At 47.7% G+C, this 21,679-nt stretch overlaps 1 long non-coding RNA gene across 1 annotated transcript in view; it reads right to left on the bottom strand.

Moving 5' to 3' along the window:
• Positions 1 to 1,412: 1,412 nt before the first annotated feature.
• The window catches only part of LOC308470365, a 127,070-nt gene continuing 106,803 nt past the window's right edge, over positions 1,413 to 21,679 (bottom strand). Inside the window, exon 2 of the long non-coding RNA XR_013982393.1 lies at positions 1,413 to 1,909. This is a non-coding gene — a long non-coding RNA (uncharacterized lncRNA). The remainder of the gene's footprint in view (positions 1,910 to 21,679) is intronic.

The raw sequence follows: 21,679 nt of genomic DNA on the forward strand, positions 1-21,679 counted from the left end.
TCCATTCTTAAGGAAATCAGCCCGGAGTGCTCACTGGAAGGACAGATCCTGAAGCTGAGGCTCCAAGACTTTGGCCATCTCATGAGAAGAGAAGACTCCCTGGAAAAGATGCTGATGTTGGGAAAGATGGAGAGCACAAGGAGAAGGGGACGACAGAGGATGAGATGGTTGGACAGTGTTCTCGAAGCTACCAGCATGAATTTGACCAAAGTGCGGGAGGCAGTGGAAGACAGGAGTGCCTGGCGTGCTCTGGTCCAGGGGGTCACGAAGAGTCGGACACAACTAAATGACTAAACAACAACATGAACAGTCAGATGGAATAGACACTTATACGTGTATGGACCTTATGCATGAACGAGATATAGAATGAACTGATCCACTGGTTTTTCTGCTTTTTTCGTTGAACTTTATGAGACTTCCGTTGAAATCTACAATTTGATACAATGAATAGTATACCTTATTTATTCAAAAATACAGCCGGTTACGTCTTGTGTTTATCGGAGTAAGTTTTGGCAGCAGAGCAGCTACCTGGGGTGTGCCTCTCTCCACCAAATACCCAAGTACGACTCTCCCAGCAGCAGCTCAGAAATGTTTGCTTGTGTCAAATGAGCTAACGCTGGTCGTTTGGTGGAGCTACATGCTCTGGTCCTTGATGGGATCGTTCCCTATAACAGCTTCACAAATTGGAAGAAAGTGATACGCATCAGCTGGGAACACGTAGAGGATTTTTCTCATTCAGCAAAGGAAGCAGACCTTGATAGACTGAACCTGGAGGTTCCTATTGTACAAATATTACACACCTGCCCTACTTGGCTAAAAGCTGAATATGTGATCCCTTTGGCATTTTTTAATTTCCCCTTGTTCGGACAATGCTCACCAGTAACAGCCCATGTCTCAAATGTTCTCTCTGCTAAATCTGGCATTTCTGATCCTCAGGAATTCTGAAAATGACACCTACACTCGCTAGATTCAACGTGCTGCCATCTGCCTTATTGCAGGGCAGATTCGAGGGTAAACCATACACGGAATGAGTCTGTCTGTGATGGCCTGGGATTTGGACTCAGAGGCTGAACCTGAGGAATCCCAGCCTGCACAGCATTCCCTGCCTCCAGAACTAGCTGAGCTGGGGCTGGGGCCTGAGCCTGAAGGGTCCTCACCTGTGCTGGATCCTCAGGAGCAGGCATCAGCTGAGTCTGCTTTGGCTCCTGAGGTGTGTTGGAATTCTGCCTGGGTCAGAGGAATGTGCCACAGCGTAGGCACCGGCAGATATTCCTGTCGACCTCCCCGCGTCTCCCAACCTCTGCTGATAAGCAGGCGAGGTCCGGCGATTCTTCTCAGATGTATGAGAGGAACACACCGTTCTTCCTCTCTCCCCTTGGTGTCCCCAGGGAGGGGAAAGAAGCAGACAGAAAACTATTTACATCATTTATTTCTGCCTCTTACATCAGTACAGAGAATCATGTCTGCACTCAACAACAGCAAGAAGAAACTCCTCCCAAGTACATCCAGTACGGGTCATATGACACACACACACACTGAGCTAACATCCGGTGCTCAGTACAGAATGGACTGCCCCTTTGTTCCCATGGCAACAGTCACAAACATCCTGTCTGGCTTTCCAGCCACAAGCAGCTGGCTGAGCTGCTAGAGCCTTTGCTTGCTGCAGCATTGGTGCTTTATGGTAACATACTCCCCCTAAAGTATCAATGTGTGCCGCGAGCAAAGCGTCATCCAGAGAAGAAAACAAACAGTTGTTATATTTATAACATTCCCCTGTTGTTTCAGTTCCACCCTTGGAACTACCCGCCACTGGTTTAACCAATGTACCTCTCTGGTTGTGTGACTTCGCATTACCTCGGTTAACACCTCTCTGTTGTGCCTTTGTCTCTGACTCAGACACAGCTTCAATCTGTCCTTGGTCGTTTACAATAGCAACATATGCAAGGTTAGCAAACTCCTTTGAATACTTCTTGGGTGGTACACCCTTCGTTGCTCTCTCAGACCTGCGTATGAGGTTCTGATCCTCTCTGCTTTCTGGTTCAGCCTCTGAACTCTCTGGAGAACCAGTACTAAGCTTAATCAATGGTTCATCCTCCTCTTCTGAGGGTCTAGTCATTATGTGAGATTTTCTCTCAATGACTGTGACAACTGAGCTGTCTGAGCTATCGCTGTCATCATCAGTACTACTGAACTCAATAAGATCAAACTCATCATCATCATCATCAGAATCGTTACCTGTGGGAAATGTCTGTACTACCCGCTCTTGCTTTGGAGCACTCTCTAGGAACTTTGTGAGAATCACCTGACCAGATTCAGACAAAATTACTCTGTAGAGACCCTTTTCATAACCCACAAAAATGCCTCTGGCATTCTTTACTCCACCTGGAGCTTCTGTTCTCACATGAGACCCGAAAACCTTAAAGTAGGCAACAGAAGGTTTTCTATTGAACAGCTTCTCAAAAGGAGAACATCCCAACTCTGTTGAGACCTTTCTCAACCACACATGAAGATAGGACGCTAGCGATTCGGCCCAATATTCATGTGGCAAATGTGAACTCAGCAATTGCGCATTCATTCCCTTTTGCAATTCTTTGTTCACTTTTACACAGACCCCCCTGTTCCACGCTTCTTGCGAAACTGCCACTTTGTGGTCTATCCCTTTTCCATCCAGGAACTTCTGAAACTTCTGTAACAGAAAAATTTGCTTCTCATCTGTGAAAAGACAATCAATGTTAGCATCATGCATACTTTTAACCTTGTCACAAAACTCCTGAAACTTTTCTAAAGTTTCTTGCGGTTTCTCCATCATATAAACCCAAGAATAATTTGTGAAACAATCCACACACAAAAGGTAAAATCGTGCACCGCCTCTAGATGGTTCTAGAGGACCAATCACATCAGCATACACCCGCTGAAATGCTCTGTCGACCTTCTTGGTCTTGGTGCTCACACTGGTCACACCTGCAAGAGAGATTTCGTTAGACTCAGAAGAATTACATTCCATGTAATCACTTTGATCAAAAGTCAACAAATACAGTCCATCTTTCTCTTTGGCAGTAAGAAACAGTTCTCCATCTTTGTAGATCTTGCAGCTTTTAGCATCATAGGACAGTTTCAGTCCTTTCTTTGCAATCTGCGACACGCTCAGCAGATTAAATCTCAGTTCTGGAACCAGGAAAACATTGCTTATAGTCAAGTTCAGACTCTTAAGATACACAGTCCCAATTCCAGTCGCTTCCAACTCCTGACCGTTGGCCTGTTTCACAGTGAAGCTTTGCTTCCTCAACGTCGAAAATAGTTGTCTGTGCGGGCACATGTGAACCGTGGCGCCCGTGTCGATTATGAATGCGTTCCCAACATCTGGCGTGGTTCCTTTCGCCATCATAGCCTTTGCAGGTTTCACCTGGCACTTGGAACGGCTTTTGCCTGACGCCTCAGGCTTCGTAGAGCTGCTCTTTGCTCCTCTTGACTGGCGCGGCTTCTTACAGTTTCTCTGTAGATGCCCAGTCTGTCCACAATTGTAGCATCGGACAGCACTCAATGCTACTCCATGCTCCCTAGTAGCATCAGCAGTGGGGAGATTTGAACTCTGTTCTTCCCTCCCCCTGTCAGCAACATCCATTGCTTCTTGTTCAGGAACACCAACAGTTCCAACAGCCACAGTTCCTGCACTCTCCCCTCTGGGGTCAAAGCTATCCTCAGCTTTCGTTGAGCTCTTAGGAACTTGGCCAGCATCATCTTGGCTCACCCCTTCTGGGGTAGTTATCCATCCAGACCCTGATGAATAACTGTGTCTGGTCAGGGGAGATGAGTTAGGCAAGTCTCCCCCTTCTTGGCATCCATTTTGAAGCCAAGCCTCCAGCTCACACTGTCAAACAAACTGTAAAATCCAACAGTTGTTTTTTCCTTTCTCACGCAGGCAAAACTGCAAGTTGTTTACTTTCTTTTGCACCTAGCAGCTAAACTCTGGCTGCTATGAAAGTCCCTTCCAAGAGCTCGTAAACCTTGTAGCCAAAACATTCTCTGGTTTTGTTTCGCTTTCCCAGGCTTACACGCAGAGTCCAGCCCCTTTGCCAGTAACTCTCCAGGACCGTTACCTAGCAACAATGCATTTCAATAGGACATCTTATCTACCACAAAAATTTGTGGAATGCAGGCTTCAGCCTTCAAGCTGCAGGCCTCTTCCTCCGGAGCTTTTGTTTTCTTTGAAACGCAGCTCCGTGAACCAGGGAATTAATCTTCCTGCGTTCACACTTTTAGCCCGAAATGCAGCATACCTTGAACTTTGTTGCTCTGGAAAACACCTCTTCTTTCCACCAGCTGTCTGTGGAGCCTCTGGCTGTTCTCAGACGCTTTTCTTCCTCCTTGGAGCAGAGGAGGACAATCCACCAGCCTCTCATGCAGATGTCCGATGAATCGCAACCATCCGAAGGCTGCCACTGTTGGAATTCTGCCTGGGTCAGAGGAATGTGCCACAGCGTAGGCACCGGCAGATATTCCTGTCGACCTCCCCGCGTCTCCCAACCTCTGCTGATAAGCAGGCGAGGTCCGGCGATTCTTCTCAGATGTATGAGAGGAACACACCGTTCTTCCTCTCTCCCCTTGGTGTCCCCAGGGAGGGGAAAGAAGCAGACAGAAAACTATTTACATCATTTATTTCTGCCTCTTACATCAGTACAGAGAATCATGTCTGCACTCAACAACAGCAAGAAGAAACTCCTCCCAAGTACATCCAGTACGGGTCATATGACACACACACACACTGAGCTAACATCCGGTGCTCAGTACAGAATGGACTGCCCCTTTGTTCCCATGGCAACAGTCACAAACATCCTGTCTGGCTTTCCAGCCACAAGCAGCTGGCTGAGCTGCTAGAGCCTTTGCTTGCTGCAGCATTGGTGCTTTATGGTAACATGGTGATGGAGGACCCATTGCCTGCAGGTGCTCCACTCTCAGCCCCGTCAGGGGAAGAGGAGGTTGCCTCTGGGTCCAGTAACCCTCCAGCCTCTCCTGAGCTGCAGAGGCGAAGGGCAGAAAGGCAGAGGGAACTAAGTTCTCGCAGGAGGAGTGCTCGCCTCCAGGCCAGGAGAGGCGAGTCACCAGAGGATCGGGGCCGCCCTGTGCCTCGGGGCAGATAAAAGCCGGCCAGCCCCAGACCCAAGTTGCAGGAGCAACATTGTTGGTAGCCTGTTCCTGCCTGCACCCTGTCCTGCTCTTCTGCCAGAGTTCTTGACCCCACCCGACTCCCTGCCTTGGACCCAGCTTCAGCTTTGACAGACAGCCTCCATACCGCACCCTCGATCTCGGACTGGACTTGGACCTCACCTCGCGGTTAGCCCCCAGGACCAGCACACTGTCCCTGCGGCTTGATGGAGGTAGAACCTGTCTCTCATGCCTTGTTACGCCGCCGTTTCTACGGGGATATACACTCGGTATTTATTACCCCTGCTATGCAAAAATCTCCAAATGAATCTGAACTTCAATGTCTAAAATCCCTGGTAGAGGACAAGGACCTTGAGATCATGTTAAGGGTAGCCAAATTCTGTGAGTTTGCCATAAAACTTAGGGAACAAGCTGTGCTATCATAATGATTAAGGCCTTAAATGATAATTTTAGGTTATATGTCAGTGACTAAGTTTTAACTTATATATTTTTTAACTGCTGCTATATCTGTATTGTTGCTGTTATACCTAATTGCAAATTCAAATGTGTAACTATCATGTTTTATGACTTCCTTGATATTGTATGTGGGCTGGAACTGGTCTGTGACAGAAATAATAAAATTTATTCACCTGCCCTGCTTAAAAAGGCCCATTCCTACCAGCTTTCTGTGGTGCTCTTGTCTGGTTTTGTTTTTCAGTGTGGACATTTTCTTTGTGGAACAGATGATAGCCATCGGAAGATGGGGTAAGCATGTTTGCTGCTGGTCCAAAAGGCAGGACCCGAACCCATGGATTCAAATGGCAAGAAAGGGGATTCTGATTAAATGTTAGGAAGAACTCTCTGATGATAGGAGATGTTTGGCAATAGAGTGGACTCCCTTGGAATGTGGAGGACACTCCTTTACTTTGTACCAATTCTTTTTCAAATTTTGATGTTTCTTTTGCAAGTCCTTCTTTTTTATCAATGGTTAATCTTTGATGTATTTGAAAATATTGCAGCCAGTCTGTTAAGTGCCCTTTAATTTCTTCATATATTTCAGTAAAGGTTCATCCTGTTGTCCTCCTAATAATAATCAGTATGTGGCCCATTCCCCATCCATACTCTTTTTCTTAAATGCCTGCGCTTCTGTAGGTGAGGCCCATAGGGGGAACCTGGGTTCTGTTGTTGTTGCTGTTTAGTCGTTTAGTCGTGTCTGCCTCTTCGTGACCCCCTGGACCAGAGCACGCCAGGCACTCCTGTCTTCCACTGCCTCCCGCAGTTTGGTCAAACTCATGCTGGTCGCTTCGAGAACACTGTCCCACCATCTCGTCCTCTGTCGTCCCCTTCTCCTTGTGCCCTCCATCTTCCCCAACATCAGGGTCTTCTCCAGGGAGTCTTCTCTTCTCATGAGGTGGCCAAAGTCTTGGAGCCTCAGCTTCAGGATCTGTCCTTCCAGTGAGCACTCCGGGCTGATTTCCTTCAGAATGGAGAGGTTTGATCTTCTTGCAGTCCATGGGACTCTCAAGAGTCTCCTCTAGCACCATAATTCAAAAGCATCAATTCTTCGGCCATCAGCCTTCTTTATGGTCCAGCTCTCACTTCCATACATCACTACTGGGAAAACCATAGCTGTTTCGCCCGAAGGCAAGCACTCCTCCTGCGAGTACTCAGGTCTCTCCTTCTCTCAGACCTTAGTCTCTGCAGCTCGGGAGATGTCGGTGGGTTACTAGACCCAGGGGCCACCTCAGCCTCCCCTGACCCAACTGGTAGTGGAGCAGCTGTAAGTGATGGCCCAGCTGAAGGCAACGAGGTCATCCCCGCATCTGGAGCCAGGGCAGGCTCAGGCCCCGGACTCGGCCCAGCTGGTGTTTGTTGCAGGGGAACCTGTGCAGACTGGGACTCTTCAAGATCAGGCCCCAGGCTTGGTTCAGATGATGCCTAAGGCAAAGAATCCGGTGCGGACTGAGACCCCTCTGGTTCCGAGTCTGAGCTCAAGTCCCAGGTCATCACACCTGGCTTGTGGCCACTGATAGCCCCCTCCTTCTCCATGAATTTATCCAATCCTCTTTTAAAGCCATCTTGGTTGGTGGACACCGCTGCCTCCTGGGTCAATGAGTTCCATAGTTTAACTCTGCACTGTGGGAGGAAGATGTTGGTTTTATCTGCCCCGAATCTTCCACCTTCATGGGATGCCCGCAAGTTCCAGTGTTGACCTGCCTGTTCCTTGAGATCTGCTTCCAAGGACGTTCTCCAAGTTCTCCCCACCTTCAGAACTTAACTGGGTGCTGACAGAGAAGAAGGCCTTTGCGGCAGAGGTGTCATGCCTCTGCAACAGCCCCCCAGGACGGATTCGCAAGGCGCCTGTATTATGATCATTTAGACACCAGCTGTTTCCCTTTTTCCTCCTCTTTATCCAGGCTTTTAATTGAATTGTTGCTGCTAGTTTTTATTGGCCCTGTGCTTTTATTGACTGCTGTTTATTGATTTTGTCTGCTGCTTGCTGCTTATTTTATTGCCGATGGTGGTTTTTACGGCTTGCTGCGTTGAACATGTTGAATATTGTAAGTCGCTTTGGAGACCTCTTGCTAGGAAGCAATGAAAAGAGGGGGGGAGCCTTGTGGGGGGGTGCTCTCCATCCCTGATATAGTCCAGGTAATGGGTAAACATAAGAAAATATGTGTTGGTCTGATGCAGTCAAAATAAATTTAAAAAATAAATAATTGTCCAGTAGCATCTTAGAGACCAGCTAAGTTGGTTCTGGGTATGAGCTTTCGTGTGCATGCACACTTCTTCAGATACACTGACACAGAACCTGTGGAGACTGTTAATGATGGCAATTAGTCCAACTGCAGTCGTTAACAGTCTTCAACAGGTTTACCATACCCACTAAGTCAATCTCCCATCTCCTCCTACCCTTCTGAGAAAAACCTCACCCCACCCTCCCACTATATATAAGGTGACTTCTGTTTCAGTGTATCTGAAGAGGTGTGCATGCACACGGAAGCTTATACCCAGAACAAACTTAGTTGGCCTCTAAGATGCTACTGGACAATTTTTATTTTTTTATTTTTTTTATAAGTAAACAAGAAGAGCCTGTCTGCTGGATGATGCCAATGGCCCATCTAGTCTAGTCGCCAAGCATTAGCCAACATGCTACAATTCCAATCTAGGGATTTCCAACATTTCCTAGAATTGAAGAATTGGATGGGGACCCTCAAGGACCATCTCCCTGCATTGAGGATCCTGCTGTCAGAAGAATCGAGCGAAAATAGGATTGGAAGCTGCCAGTGTTTTCTTATTAGTCCCGTGTTCAGAAAGGAAATCGATCCAACAAACCCTGACGGTGTTTGCTGCCGCTGTTGTTGTTCTCACTCTTTAAACGATATGAAATTGATTATGTTCATCCCCCTACCCCCATCATTTGCACTGTGTTTCCTCTGCATTGCAAAGAACGGTGTGGAGTAATAAAATAATTACACAATGAATTGTGTAAAATGCCACCTCAGTGGATGCTGAGACAAATAACACAGTTTTTGCTAGAAGCCAAATTACAGTGAGATGGAAGCAGCCCTGCAGGTGACGAATGTGGGTTGGAACATAAATCAATGCCTTTTTATATCGCTATTCCCATACCCCCTGACTACGAGCCTTGTCGGTGGGGCTGATGAGAGTTGTCACTCCCAAAATCTAGAGGACACCCTGTTGTGTGCCTCTGGTCTGATTCTCACTTGCAGGTTTGCTGAGTCAGGTCTGTAGAGGAGCACCACCCAAAGGTCAATGAATAGAGCCTGCAATCTCTCAGGAGCTTATTCTACCTTGACCGGACGCCACTGGAGTCCTGTGTGCAGTTCTGGGGACCCCAGTTTAAGAAGGGCATTGACAAGGTGGAAGATCTGTGGTGGACGGCGACTGGAGTGGCCAAGGGCCTGGAAACCAAGCCTTATGAGGAATGGTTGAGGGAGTTGGGTATGCTTAGCTTGGAGAAGAGAAGAACGAGAGGTGATATGATAGCTGTCCTCAAATATCTCAATGGCTGTCACATGGAAGGTGGAGGGAGCCTGCTGCTTCAGAGGGGAGGACCCAAGCCAATGGACTCAAGTGACAAAAGAGGAGATCCTGACTGAACATCAGGAAGAACTTTCTGATAGTAAGAGATGTTTGACAGTGGAACAGACTTCCTTGGAAGGTAGTGGACTCTCCTTCATGGGTGGCTTTCAAACAAAGGCTGGATGCCATCTGTCAGGAATTCTTCAGTTACAGTTCCTACATTTCAGGGGGTTGGAGATCCTGGAGGTCCCTTCCAGCTCTATGGTTCTATGGTTCTATATTTCATGCTTGTGAAACATGGAACACTTATAAACCCCATCTCCAGCTCTTTGAAAGATTCCATCAATGGTGTCTCCGAAAAATTACACACATCAGTTGGGAAGACAGGCGAACTAATGACAGTGTACTGGAAGAAGCAAAGATCACCAGTGAGGAAGCAGTGATTCTTCAACATCAACTTCGTTGGACTGGTCGTGTTGTGCAGATGCCTGACTATCGTCTTCCAAAGCAACTACTCTATTCCGAACTTAAAATGGAAAGCGTAATGCTGGTGGTCAACAAAAACGGTTTAAAGACTGTCTCAAGGCAAATCTTTTTTAAAAATGTAGTATTTAACACCAACAATTGGGAAACACTTGCCTGTGAGTGCTCCAGTTGGAGAACAGCCTTTACCAAAGGTGTCATGGGTTTTGAAGACACTTGAACTCAGGACACACGGGAGAAACGTGCTAAGAGGAAGGCATGCTTGGCAAATCCACACCGTGATCAGCTCTCACCTGGAAACCAATGTTCCCACTGTGGAAGGATGTGTGGATCCAGAATTGGCCTCCACAGTCACTTACGGACTCATTGTTAAAATCGTGTTTATGGAAGACAATCTGACTCGGCTACGAGGGATCACCAAAGAAGAAGAAGGTTATATGACCATTAGGTTTTCTTGCTGGAACTGGTGAGAGTTGTAACCCACAGCAACCTGAGGACACCATGCTTTCCTCCTCTGGTCCAGAAGCTGACTTTTACTTGCAGGTTTGCCAAACCAGGTTTGGATGGCAAGAGTCAAGCATGGGACTTAGCGCATCTGTCTCTGCCTGTCCCAGCTGCCATGCAGCAAGCTTATGCCCAAGTGAGTCCAACCGGTCGCATGCTCTCTCTGTAGATGCAGCACCATGTGGGAGCATCACAGTCCCACCGACTCCAGCGCAACCCATTTCCACGTAAGCATGCCTAAGATCATGGCCTCAATCAAGCACCCAAGTGACTGTCCCCTTTGAAATTACACAATAAATTAAAACATCAAATATTCATTGCGTAATCTCTGTTTGACATTTCATTCTCATCCATGAATTGCGGAGGGAATTCGCGCCCGGCCGTATTATTAATTACCCATCCATTATTTATGCGCTGCTGTATTATTAATAGAAGAGCAATATATATATTTTAATTTTTTTAAAAAAAATTGTATCCCTATTGACGCTTGCATTGGAAACCTACAAAATACAATACGATGGGGGAATGAGCTGGATGGCCCATAAATCATGGCTGGGCTAAACTGGTTGAGAAGTTCTACTCAGTTGAGCCTACTTGTCAAGCTTCTGAAGCAGAAGAATGTCAGAAGATCGTAGCAGGATTGGACCCAAGTCCACATGGCCGCCCAGATGTCAATGGAAGCTCATTGGGTGGGGATGATGGCCAAGTTGTCAGAGGCTTAGTGCTGTCCAGCTGGCCATAGATAAGACTCCGGGCTCCCAGCCAGTTCCAAACAATTGATTTATTTGACAAAGTTCAAACGTACACCTCCAGCGTTTCCATTAGCCTCCTTCCCCTTGTGCGCAGTTGCGCCCTCTAATCTTACTTCCTCCTTTTCCGCACCCAGCATGCAATTCTGCGAAAACTCCTCCCCTTACTTCCTCTGTGTACACCCTGACTTGTCCCAGGCTCAACCTCCTCCCCCTCTACGTCAGACTGACTGTCAGACGACAAGCTGCTGATAATCTATTTAGGCTCTCTATAACTGCTGGTTTCTGTCCTTTCATCTTTTCCCGTTTGCCTCTCCCTGACACAAGTCACCATGGCTAATAGTTGATGCAGAATTTTTTGGAGCACCATCATCACAATCGTCCTTTATTTATAGGCCACTTTTCCATAGTTGGGCTCATGGGTGGTGCTGTGGTCTAAACCACTGAGCCTCTTGGGCTTGCCAATCTGAAGGTCAGCAGTTTGAATCCTTGCGATGGGGTGAGCTCCCGTTGCTCTGTCCCAGCTCCTGCCAACCTAGCAGTTCAAAAGCAAGCCAAAAGTGCAAGTAGATAAATAGGTACCGCTCCGGCAGGAAGGTAAACAGCATTTCCGTGCACTGATCTGGTTTCGCCAGAAGCGGCTTAGTCGTGTTGGCCACATGACCTGGAAAAACTGTCTGCGGACAAACGCCAGCTCCCTTAACCTGTAAAGCGAGATGAGCACCGCAACCCCAGAGTCGTCTGCGACTGGACTTAACCGTCAGGGGTCCTTTACTTTTACCTTTTTTCCCCATAATTAAAACAGCACTCAAGGCACATGAAGAGATTTACATAATTACAAAAATATAACAGAAGTAGTAGTTGTAATAATAATAATTTATTATTTATACCCTGCCCATCTGTCTGGGTTTCCCCAGCCACTCTGGGCGGCTTCCAACAAAGATTAAAAATACATTAAAACATCAGTCATTAAAAACTTCCCTAAGCAGGGCTGCCTTCAGATGTCTTCTAAATGCCAGATAGTTGTTTATTTCTTTGACATCTGATGGGAGGGCGTTCCACAGGGCGGGCATGTTGGGATAATGCTCCAGGATCTCTGAGCATCATCCGGTGAGCAAAGCTCTGGAAAAGGCATCCCCTTCTTTTCCAAGGCGCTCAAGCAACATAAACCAACTTGATTTACGCACACTAGCCTTCTCTCTTAACACAGCAAAAGAAAGAGGCATCGTAGTTCTAAACTACTATTTATTTACACTATATTACACAGACACAGAATCATGGTCCTTTCTCTCATCCAGCTCCGAGAGAGAACAGGACAGCGTAAAAGTGAAAGTACAGTTTCACAGACTCACACCGGAAGAGAGATAAGACAGTCTTCCTTTCTCAGGCTCCATTCAGACAGGCGTGTGAAATATACCAACCATAAAATCAGCACCGGGGAGCTTGAAATCCTAACAGGGCACCACCACCAAGAAGGCCCTCTGCCTGGTTCCCTGTAACTTGGCTTCTCGCAGGGAGGGAACCGCCAGAAGGTCCTTGGAGCTGGACCTCAGTGTCCAGGCTGAACGATGGGGGTGGAGACGCTCCTTCAGGTCTACTGGGCCAAGGCCATTTTGGGTTTTCAAGGTCAGCATAAAGACTTTGAATTGTGCTCAGAAACGTAGACTTTATGATTCTAAGGAAGTCTCTCTCTCTCTCTCTCTCTCTCTCTCTCTCTCTCTCTCTCACACACACACACACACACACTTTTCTCTATCCAGGGGAGCATTAGCATAGTTCAAGGATACATTCCAGCCAGGCAAACATTTTCAAGAAGGGTGTGAAGGAAGACTAGTGAGAAGGACCAGGAGGAGAGGACCAGAGGGATACAAGAGGTCCCCAGTTCTGAGGTCCCTTTAACTCTGCTCTACGAGGAACAACCTGCATAGGAAAAATGGAAGTTATCCACCAACGTAAGGAGCGGTTAAGAAGCCAGGGATGTTTATTTTTTTATATATAAGATATTTATTGAAATTTTCAAAATATTACAAAATAAAATTTAAAAAAATACAAAATAAAAATAGTTAAAAACAACTCAATCTTTCCATTACTTATTTTTCATTAGCTTATTTCCCGGACCTCCTCACGCCTCCTTTTTTTGTATTCCAGTTCAGTTTGTTGGTTCAGCAAATCCTTCCCCTCTTTGTTTATCCAAGTCTTTAATCTTAAAGTATTGTAACATTAAATTTTTACCTGTTAGTAATCCATTTTTCATATTCCCTTATAGTATTACAGCTAGAAACCACTTACTTTCTATCCAACATCATTCTAACATTCATTAATTTTACAATATTTCTGTAAATAGGCTTTAAATTTCTTCCAATCTTCTTCCACCGACTCTTCTCCCTGGTCTCGGATTCTGCCAGTCATTTCCGCCAGTTCCATATAGTCCATCACCTTCATCTGCCATTCTTCCAGGGTGGGTAGATCTTGTGTCTTCCAATACTTTGCAATAAGTATTCTTGCTGCTGTTGTGGCATACATAAAAGAAGTTCTGTCCTTCTTTGGCACCAATTGGCCGACTATGCCCAGGAGAAAGGCCTCTGGTTTCTTCAAGAAGGTATATTTAAATACCTTTTTCAGTTCATTATAGATCATCTCCCAGAAAGCCTTAATCCTTGGGCACGTCCACCAAAGGTGAAAGAATGTACCTTCAGTTTCTTTACATTTCCAACATTTATTATCGGGCAAATGATAGATTTTTGCAAGCTTGACTGGTGTCATGTACCACCTCTATATCATTTTCATAATATTTCATAATATTCTCTCTTAAGGCATTGCATGCCGTAAACTTCATACCTGTGGTCCATAACTGTTCCCAGTCAGCCATCATTATGTTATGTCCAACGTCTTGTGCCCATTTAATCATAGCAGATTTCACCGTTTCATCCTGAGTATTCCATTTCAACAGCAAGTTATACATCTTTGATAAAGTCTTAGTTCTGGGTTCTAACAGTTCTGTTTCTAATTTTGATTTTTCCACCTGGAAGCCAATTTTCTTGTCCGAATTATATGCCCCCATTATCTGATAATAATGAAGCCAATCTCGCACTTTATTTTTTAGTTTCTCAAAACTCTGCAGTTTCAATCTGTCTCCCTCTTGTTCCTGGGGATGTTTAGTGTGCAGAAGAGGAGAGTGACAGATCCTAGGAGAGCCATTTTCCAATCTTGAAAGGGCTGTCTCATGGAAGGTGGAGCAAGGTCTTCTCCTGATCCAGAGGAGAGGACCCAAACCAATGGTTTCAAGTGACAAGAAAGCAGATTCCAACTAAACCTTAGGAAGGGCTTTCTAAGCAAGAGCTGTTCGCCAGTGGATGAGGTGGTGGACTCTCCTTTATTGAACGTTTTTCAACAGAGGTTGGTTGGCCATCTACCAAAGATTCTTCAGCTGTGGTTCCTGTATGGCAGGGGTTTGGACTAGATCATCCTTTGGGGTCTCTTCCAACTCTACAATTTGGTGATCCTAACATGAGAGGTCTGGGTAAAAGCTAGAGGGTAGAGGCTAGGGAGATGGGAAGGGCCACAGCCTAGTGGCAGAAGATCTGCCTGGCATGCGAAAAGTTCCACATTCAAGTCCTGTCATTGCCAGGTGGAAAGCGGCAATGTTCCTCATCTGAAACCCTGGAGAGCCACTGTCACTTAGTGCAAACAGTACTTAGCCAAATGTATCAATTGTCTGGCTCAGCAGTAAGCAGAGTAGGCAGTCCCATAACTGCTAATGCCCCACAAGAGAACAGGGCCTTTTCTGTAGTAGCCCCTCGCCCCCATCTATACAATGCTATCTCCAGGGAGACCCCCCTGGTGCCAACTTTGTCATTTTTTCAATGCAAAGCCAAGGTGTTTTGTTTTCCCAGGCGTTTGGACGGTGCCCATGATGGGATATTTTAAAAATATTTTTTATACATTTTCATTACTGCATTCCACTATTACAACCCATCACTTCAATACTTTACACCGTGGGAATACACTTAACTTAGGCCTGGACTGTCTAACTTGTAGAGCTCCTTTGTACTGGTGGCTGAGATGAAGCCCCATGCGAGGTAATGGAAGAGAGGGCTACTGATGGCTACCAGCCATGATGGCTTTGCTGAACACCAGTTGCTGGAAACTGCAGGGGGGGAGAGTGTCAGGATTCACAGAATGCTGTGTGAGATAGTAAGTCTGCAGGCTTGAGTCTACTAGCTGATGCAACTGGCTGATGCAATCAGCCTGCAATACTTTCTATGCAAGTGCTGGGTCAGAATGACTCCCAGTAATGTGCTGTCAGTTGATTGGCTGTCATCGGTTTAAAAGGAAAACCTGTCCATCAGTAAGGGTGGCGGTTTAGAAGAGTGTTGGTCAGAGAGAGAGAGATAGAAAGGTCTTCCTATTTGCCTTAAGGTGCAGCCAGGTACTCTGTTTGACTGTATGAACTGCTCATGTATTACAGCCTGTAGATATTTGTGTATATAAAGGTAAAGGGACCCCTGACCATTAGGTCCAGTTGTGGCCAACTCTGGGGTTGTGGCGCTCATCTCGCTTTCTTGGCCGAGGGAGCCGGCGCACAGCTTCTGGGTCATGTGGCCAGCATGACTAAGCTGCTTCTGGCGAACCAGAGCAGCGCACGGAAACGCCATTTACCTTCCCGCCGGAGCGGTACCTTTTTATCTACTTGCACTTTGACGTGCTTTAATTAAAGACCCCCTAATTAAAAACTGTGGGAGGGAGTGGAAGACAGGAGTGCCTGGCGTGCTCTGGTCCATGGGGTCATGAAGAGTCGGCCACGACTAAATGACTAAACAACAACAACAATTAAAGTCCAGTCCCACACTCCAAATTGATTCAGGGACAAATCCAAGTGTTCCCCAAGTCAACCTGGCTGGGATTGGTGTCTGGGTGTGAGCACAACCCTGGTTTTGAGACACAACAAATCTTTGTATGTTATTTCCACCAATGCATGTGTTCTATTTATAAAGAATAATAAATAAATATACTGCACTGAAGAACCTGGAACTCTGAGCTTTTCTGCTAAAGCACCGCAAGGAATTTGCAACAGAGAGTTGCTCTTGTGCTCAGATCCTGTTTGCTGGTTTCCAACAGGCATCTAGTTGGCCACTGTGAGAACAGGATGCTGGACTAGATGGGCCATGGGCCTGATCCAGCAGATGCTCTTCTGTTACCACAAATTCTCCTCCCACACCCATTATAGAAAGGGACTGAAATATCGGAAGGGCTGTCCCTTGGGAGATGGAGCAAGCTTGTTTTCTGCTGCTCCAGAGAGTCAGACACAAACCAACGAATTCCAGTTCCAAGAAAGCAGATTCCAACTAAACATTAGGAAGAACTTTCTGTTTGACAGTGAAACAGACTTCCTCAGAAGGTGGTGAGCTCTCCACTGATGGTTTGAAAGCAGAGGTTGGGTGGCCATCTGTCAGGGATTCTTTGGCTGTGATTCCTGCATTGCAGGGGGTTGGACTAGATGACCACTGGGGGAACCCTCCAACTCCACAATTCGGTGATTCTAGGAGGAATTAAAGAACCTTTTAATAAGGGTGAAAGAAGAGAGCGCAAAATATGGTCTGAAGCTCAACATCAAAAAAACCAAGATCATGGCCACTGGGCCCATCACCTCCTGGCAAATAGAAGGGGAAGAAATGGAGGCAGTGAGAGATTTTACATTCTTGGGCTCCGTGATCACTGCAGATGATGACAGCAGTCACAGAATTAAAAGACACCTGCTTCTTGGGAGAAAAGCAATGACAAACCTAGACAGCATCTGAAAAAGCAGAGACATCACCTTGCCACCAAAGGTCCGTATAGTTAAAGCTATGGTTTTCCCAGTAGTGATGTATGGAAGTGAGAGCTGGACCATCAAGAAGGCTGATCGCCGAAGAATGGATGCTTTTGAATTTTGGTGCTGGAGGAGACTCTTGAGAGTCCCATGGACTGCAAGAAGATCAAACGCATCCATTCTGAAGGAAATCAGCCCTGAGTGCTCACTGGAAGGACAGATCCTGAAGCTGAGGCTCCAAGACTTTGGCCACCTCATGAGAAGAGAAGACTCCCTGGAAAAGACTCTGATGTTGGGAAAGATGGAGGGCAGAAGGAGAAGGGGACGACAAGAGGACAAGATGGTTGGACAGTGTTCTCGAAGCTACCAGCATGCGTTTGACCAAACTGCAGGAGGCAGTGGAAGACAGGAGTGCCTGGCGTGCTCTGGTCCAGGGGGTCATGAAGAGTCGGACACGATTAAATGACTAAACAACAAGAAGTGGCTCAAGGCAGCTTCCTCTGTTCTCATCAGGGTGCTTGTGAAGGGCAAGGCACTGCCTTGAACGTGGTTCCTCACTGGAGGCGCGGGTGCCAACTTGAATAAAATATTGGTAGGACCAATTAAGCCCTGCCCTGCATAACTGATCACATGACGTGGTGCACAGACACCATTTGAATGGCAAGGCCCATCAACTTTAGGGGTGGGGCTCAGCCCCTTCAAATACCCCCTCGCCCCCTAGGAGTTGGCCCCTATGGTTCAAGGAGAAGCGAAACTCTCCACCTGATCTTTGTGAACTCCACAGAAGGACTCCTGATGGCTCACGCATCTTTTCCGCATGCCCTCCGAAGGCCTGCTTGCGGAGCCTTTTGTTTTCTGTAACTGAGAAGTAGCGAGAGTTTTTGCTGAGAGAGAAAGATGAAGGCATCGCAGAGAGAAGGGTCTCGTTCTCTGTCCTCTGCAAGCGACGACGCAGCACTGCAGATCGCTCGCCGCCTCTGCGGGGAGGGCTATTTTCTTTACAATACGTCTATGAATTATAAATAAAGAGAAATTGCAGGGTGCTCATTCCTGGAAACCCAAATTGGGCTGGTTCCCTTTTTAAAAAGAAAAAGAATCCTGCTGAACTTGCTGAAAATTAAGGCAATGTGGCACAAACAGAGCATTTTGGCTCCGCAGCTGACGGCAGAATGGCAATTCCACTTTAATGATTATTAAATAGCTTGCATGACATTGTTAAAAGGACGCAGCAAAACTGTGGTCTGGAATCTCAAATGCAAGCAGCAGGGAAATGGCCTCTTCTTTTGAGCTGAGCCCAATGTCTGCTGCAGAGAGTGGGAGCGAAACGCCCGGGACTCCCCTGGGTGGATTCCTCTGGGGGAAGCTTGTGCAACGGAGGCCGCCTCAAACGGAGCACCTGCAGAACTAGAAGCCTCCAGGTTTTGTAAGCAAGGGGGCTGGCCTGGAATCTTAACATGGTTTATTTCTGTGCATCGTGGCATCAGCGCAGTGGAGGGTAAGCCTAATGTAAAATATACTGCTCCTGAACTATCTGTGACCCTGGTTACAAGCGCCTATCTCAGACGTGACCTGGAAGGAATAATTACCATCCTGACCTCTAATAGCTGCAGAAAAGATACTAATCCTTGCATTTGCCAGAAGACTTAAATATCACCCCCTCCTGTAAGCAAGAAACAGATGTCATGCAGACGTTGGAAATCTCTTGCAAGCAAATTTATGATTCGGAAACTGTGAAAATCAACATGTGGTCTCCCTGAAATTAAGCTGGTGTCGCCTTCACTATAAACGTGGGATGGAGATTTGGAGAGGACCAGTTTTCCTGATGAAGATTTCTTTGCACATAGAAAAACAGCCCATCAGGGTGGACCCTTTCTGCTGAGCTGTTGGATTCCTTCCGACAGGGAAGGGAGGGATTTTATGTGACGTCGCTGGAACATGCAGGAGGTCTGGTCTATCCCGGAAGTCCCTAGATGCTCACTTTCCCACTGCCATGTTGCAAGGATCCTGAGGAATTTTAATATTGTCATTATGACATGGTATCTTGGTGGAGTGTGTAACTAAAGTGCCTTGGAGGAATTTGTATCCTGAAAGGCAGGATGGAAAGAAATCAGAGCATTAGAATATGATCCACTTAGATCTGGGGGTCATTGCGAATGTGGCTCACCAAAGATGTCGAGCCAGCATGCAGCAGCTGTGGAAAAAGCCGATTCCATGCTAGGGATCATTAGGAAAGGGGCTGAAAACAAAACTGCCAATGTCATAATGCCATTATATAATGCCAATGGTGTGACTGTACTTGGAATGCTGTGTACCGTACCACTCTACATGTTGAAAAGGATATTGCAGACCTGGAAAATATTCAGAAAAGAGCAACTGAAATGACCAAGAGCCTGGCATCATTAAGAACATAAAAACAGCCTTGTTGGATCAGGCCAGTGCCATTTCCATATGCTAATTTCACTAACAAATTATTTCTATGCACTTTTATGCACTTTACCATAATATATACATTTTCGTACATTGTGTGCTTGGAGAACCACATTGTTAAACTTGGACCAGTGGCAATTCCGTAGGATGGCTGTGTTTCATGGAATCATAGAGTTGGAAGGGACCCCAAGAGGCATCTGGTCCAGCCCCCTGTGATGCAGGAATCTCAGCTAAAGCATCCAAGACAGAGGACTTCCAACCTCTACTTAAAAACATCCAAGGGAGGAGAGACCATTGTTTTTTTCTGGAAAAATGTTGGGGAAATCCCCACGAATTTCGTTTGTTTGTTTGTTAATTGTGGGCCTAGCTGGCAGTGCCAACCGCCCGCCCCCTGGAAGAGGATAAATATAAGATGTGATTAATAAACTCAAGCAGACAATGATCTGGATTAGGAATGGCCACAACTTTAATGGTTACAGATATGGGTGGATTTTTGGCTCAGGCATTGGGTGTATATCTGCTCCCCCCACCCAGCCAGAAAATTATTATTATTTAATTTTAGAAAGGCAAGGGGACTCAGCTCCCCCAAGTTCGTGCTCAAAAAAAAAGCCCCGGGAGAGTCCATAACCTCTCTAGGGAGTCCGTCCCATTGTTTCGCCTCTCATGGAAAACGTGAATTCGAGCGGTTCGGCTTTCAATGCCCACAGCCTTCGAATTCCACTCCCATCTCTAGAGGACACGCGAGGAGCCTGCAGTTCAGAAACTCCCAGCTGCTGCTCCTCCTCCCCGTGACCCGCTTCCCTCTTTCTGCCTTCCACGCTCTTGTAGCTGCCGCCTCGCCCGCCCGTCTCCGTTTGTCCCGGCGCGCTCAGCCAGGGGCGCGCCGGCAGCCGAGCAGAAAATGATGCGAGGCCTTCCCTGACAGCTTCGTTCCTGGGAAGCGACATGCCTGCGAGGCTCCGCCATCCATAACCACCAGCGGCACCTGCATCTGAAGAGCTGTAACGATCTGCGGCCGCCTTTCGCTCCCGGGGAGAGGGAGAGGAGAGACCCCGCTGTCAGGACGCGCGAGGCGACGCCACGGCGGGCGCATCCGAGGAGCGCCAGGGAGACGTGGACCAGCCGGCTTCCTCAACCATCGCTTCATCATTTCTGCCCTCTCCTCTTTTTTGGCAGAGGCGCCGTCAGCAGCTGGAAATGAAGAGGAGCAGGCAGTCCCCTCAATCCCAGCAGAGCCGTCCCCATCATCGGAGCCTTGGCCCTTTCATGTAATTCCAGCTCGCTTCCTGCAGGCTCACATTGTTTAACGCAGCCATTTGGGCACCGCCACTTACTCTCCCTGCCTGCCTCTGCTGCCGCCTCTTCCAGGGGACGGTCAGAGTGCAGGATTTGTGGCTTGAAGCAGCCTTATCTCGACAGTCCAGCAACGCTAGCGGGGCCGGCCGTGCGCTATCTGTGCTGCAGGCATTGGTTTGAGGCTGTGGGGACAATGGCGGAAATGGCCTTTGTCTGTGCAGGGCCATCGGGAATGGGGACAAAGCAGTGGCGTAGCATGAGGGCAAGGGGGGCTGTGGCCCCGGGCACAGAATTCTGAGGGGTGCCCCACAACAGGCTGCCTTCTGGAGCCATGGAGAGGTGAGACGCACTCAGACCTGGCCCTTGAGTCTGCAGCCCTGCCTCCTTCTCCTCATGGCCAGTGAAGGGACGCTTGCCCCGGGTATAACTCCTGCCAGTCAGAGCCCAGACTTTTCCTGGCCTGGTCCTTCTCTGTGGCCTCCCTCCTGGTCTCTGTCCTTGGGCGAGGGGCACCCCCAACCACAGGAACACAGAGAAGAGAGTCACTCATTCACCCGGGACCTGCCACTGACAGTCCTTGACTGTGCAGCCAAGGAGATGCAGCCAGAGAAGGGCTGCAATTGGCACCTTGTCTTGCTCTCTGCTGCCCTCTGCCTATGTGCTGGGCCCGGGAGTAGCCTGAGCCACGTGGTCCAGGTCCGGTCCCAAAATCCAAGGGTTCCACGAGGAGTCAGTCCAACAGGGCCAAGGCAGGACACGAGGCAGGAAACCAGGAAAGGACAGGCACAGGATCTCAGGCAGGTTCTGGTAAACAGCAGTGTTGCTCCCGCAACCTGGGGCAAGGTCCGACAACCTTTTGTCTCTGTCAGGATAGCGGCTGGTCCTGATTCCCCGGCGACTCACTTCCCTGTCTTGCCTGAAGGTGAGCACTCCTCCTGCAAGTACTCAGGTCACTCCTTCTCTCAGACCTCAGTCTCTGCAGCTTGGGAGACATCGGTGGGTTACTAGACCCAGAGGCCGCCTCAACCTCCCCTGACCCAACCGGTAGTGGAGCAGCTGTAAGTGATGGCCCAGCTGGAGGCAAGGAGGTCATCCCCACATCTGGAGCCAGGGCAGGCTCAGGCCCCTGACTCGGCCCAGCTGGTGCTTGTTGCAGGGGAACCTGTGCAGACTGGGGCTCTTCAGAATCAGGCCCCAGACTTGGTTCAGAAGATGCCTGAGG

This window comes from Podarcis pityusensis (assembly GCF_964106645.2).
Source record: "Podarcis pityusensis genome assembly, chromosome: 1".
Taxonomy (NCBI): Eukaryota; Metazoa; Chordata; class Lepidosauria; order Squamata; family Lacertidae; genus Podarcis; species Podarcis pityusensis.